Source organism: Apus apus, chromosome 4 (genome assembly GCF_020740795.1).
Source record: "Apus apus isolate bApuApu2 chromosome 4, bApuApu2.pri.cur, whole genome shotgun sequence".
Taxonomy (NCBI): Eukaryota; Metazoa; Chordata; class Aves; order Apodiformes; family Apodidae; genus Apus; species Apus apus.
In genome coordinates, this window is record NC_067285.1 from 15,853,372 (window position 1) to 15,856,960 (window position 3,589).

A 3,589-nucleotide genomic window follows, 5' to 3' on the forward strand; every position below is an offset into this window, starting at 1 on the left:
GCAGTTATGTCAACATCTGGCTATAAAGACACTTGACACTAGAGACTGAGGCGGAACACTGGAATGTGGACACCCAACACAGTGTAGAAGGAGGGTGCCTGAGGCGGAACTGCTATGTGTTGATGCCAAGCCTTTGCCCAGAAGCTTGACATATAGACTGGTCAGAGGGACTGCCAGATTCCTCTGGGTTTCACTGTGCTGCCTAACTGGGCTGGCAATTGGGGTGGGGTTCAGTTAATTGTGTGTACATGTGTGAAAACCTTTTTCTGACACAGCCTATTTGTTGCTTGGTCCACTTAAATTGAACTTAGCAGTGTCACAACACTTAGTATTCCACTTCCCTCCATGACATCACGTCATTCCATTCCTTTTTGCAGAATTCAAGGATAGAACATATAATTTAGGTTTCAATCACATTTTAGAATCTTTGACCGTCACTTGCATTCAATCTCTCAAATCATATTTATGAAAAACACCATGGCCTACAGAAAGTAGGTACCAACACCCCAAGAAGAGCTGGAGAATCCTGAGAAATTTCTATGTTGGGAGAATTTTGTGACACTTACATACAACAGTGTTTGGAAAATAGAACACCAATCAGCAATGAAGTTTTGAAAAACCATAGTAAGAGACATCAGGCTATGGTTTAGAGGACTGGAGCAACTAGTAGTAAACCTGCATTCCCAAAGAGCAAACTTCACTCACACTGTACTCTGAAAATTCTCCTTGTTTTGAAAGTATCCAGAGGTAGCAAATCATATCCTTTGCAATCAGGGAAAAAAGCCCCTGCTGATCTTGCTTTTCAAGAAATTATCCAGTGTAAATTATTGAAAAGATGAGTCACTATTTCCACAATTTCCTGTAAACACACACATATTTCATGAGATTCTGTGGGAGAGGAATATTTTAGAAGCATAAAACCATAAAGTTATAATTAACTTCTGGACTTTGGAAATGTCTTACACACATGGGTCAAGCATTCATTTTTTAACTCAAGATTTACTTTCTCACTATAAATATTAACTTTTTTTTTTTAATTTCAGAGCTTTGTGTTTCAACCATCACATCTTTAGCTGTGCTTACTATCAGATTAGTGTTCGCTTTCAGAAAGCGTAGGGCATAGAAAACAATTTGTTAATAAAATCCCTTCTCACTCATTTACTCCTTCCTCTTGCAATCCCTGCATGTTCTTGGTATTAACAATGAAAAAAACCTAAGATTTGGTCTTGTTAAAAATGTAACTCAAGAATTCAGCATGACCTTTTACATCTAGACCCTGATTTAAGAGCCAACACAGCTAAAAGCATAAGATATTATGCTGTTGTAGCACATTAAAAGGTCAAATTTAAATGAGTTCAGGTTGAGATACTGTTCTTTATCTTAGGGAGAAATCAATTATGAACTCGTTAAATATGTAAGTATCATTACTTTTTCCTCAGACAGCATATATTGATGAATTCAAGACATAATTGTGCTAGTATTAACAAATACTTAACATCTGACTAATCACCAGTCATACCAGAATCAAGAGGTATTTCTTGTTTACAAAATTAGGTATATACATCTGTGTTTGGAGGACTGATGTCTACTACAGTAAAGGTCTGTGGTATTTCCCAAACCATTTAGTCCAAAGGGAGATTTCTGCCCCTAGCAAACAGTAACTTTTACTTTACACTGGTCACTAATGACGTTTTTAAGTTAAGATACCAAAGGAAGGAGTGGTAATCACCTTCAATGATTCTATTGTGGACAAGGGCTGAATACAAATGCAGGGTTCAAAAACACCTACCTTTTTCTTGGTTTCTTCATACAAGGCCTGTATGTTAGCTGTGAGCTGGCCAAAGCACAGGAGCCGGGTGGAGCCCCTTAGAGCTTTTTTCCCCCACATTTTGCCTGTGGAGGTTCCTAGCAAAGCCAGTATGTCTCTTCAGAAGCGGCTCTTCATAAAGGAATGAGTTCCATCTACCTAAAGTCCCAAATAAAAACACATATCTTACTCGTTGCAAACCACCATCTGTGTACATACAAACATATATGTGTGCGTGTATACATAAGTATAGATACACGTATATACATTTATAAACATTAAGTAAGATAACACGTAAATAACGTGGATAGCTCTTCTAACCATTGTTTCAACTTGTTTATTCTGAACATTGTGCTCCAGCAGAATCTGTTGGACTTTTGCCATTGACTTCAAAGGAATCAGATTCAGGCCACTAAAAAGCACATTTTAAAAACCAATAATATTTTAAAAGCCTGGCTTTGAAAGCCATGATATGAAGCTTAAAGTTGACTCTAGCCTATTTAGAAATAACTGGTAGGGGAGAGAATGGGACCTTGAGATAATTAACTATTCAGTAAGTCTTAAGCAGCTCAATAGTACTTTTTATCTTCAAAGTGCTTTTTAAACATTCACTAAGTAATCCTCTCAAATCCTCTGAAATAAATAAGTTGGTATTTATTATCCCAGAGAATAACTGCTATAAATTCACAGGAAATGCTGAAAATAGTAATTTTCATTTACATTTTTTTTAAATAGGAAAGGGGAAAAAAAAAGTGAGAAACATCCCAGGTTGTGAATCTACATTCCCTTGGTATTTACTCCATTTCAAGAGTGCTCCAAAGAAAAAAATATAATCTGTATGACTGCCCATTGCCAGAGATGGAAAACCTACTGCAGAAATTAGCTTCCTCTGAACACTACTTCTCTTCTAGACAATTGTACTCTTAAGTGAATTTTGCTGGCACATGCTTGAAATAGCCTTCACTGTCATGAACTGCCCTGATTTCTGGAAGGACAGTTTGGCTGCAAACTCTTCACGGCAGATGAAATTTAGTATAGATAAATGTAAAGTTCTGCACATGCGAACAAACCCGAAGGATAGCTAGAAGAAAAATATTACCAAACAGGAGTAAGATCCTGTGGTTGTGACATGTAGATCTATAAAAACCATAATGATGATGCCCAACATAATTTAACAAACTAAATTTAAAGCTAAGAATTATTAGGAAATGTTCACTGTGGTTTTGCTTTAAGAATATATTTCAGTGGATAATCTTACCATTCCTATAGATTTACAATTGCATGCACAAATAGACAGGAGAATACATTTCTTATATAGGATTTCAGGTTTCGGAATTATTTCTTAGTGGTGGAATAAAGCACATTTTCCACAATGTTTTTGAAGCAAACGATGTTTCTCTAATAATTCTTAGACAGGGCACTCTAGACACCTGACTGTCTCAGATTTACATCTGTATTAAAAAGACTAAGAAGGTAATCCTAGATCACATCATCTAACAGGTATGTTTGCATTAGAGACCATCAGCATCACTTAATTAACTATGAACTCTCCTACAAAACACAGAGTGTATAATAAGAAAGTACTGGGTTACTGACTTCTAATGGGTATTAGAGTTTACAGGGAAATGAAATACTAAAAGTGATATGGAAAATTACAGAGATAATTTGTAGGATTTTAGTATCAGTATTGATTCTGTTTGAATTTTGGAGATGCTCTAGGCATTACTGGCAAGTTTTTAAAAATCTAATTGTAAAATAAAAAATATGTAAAAATTATATAAT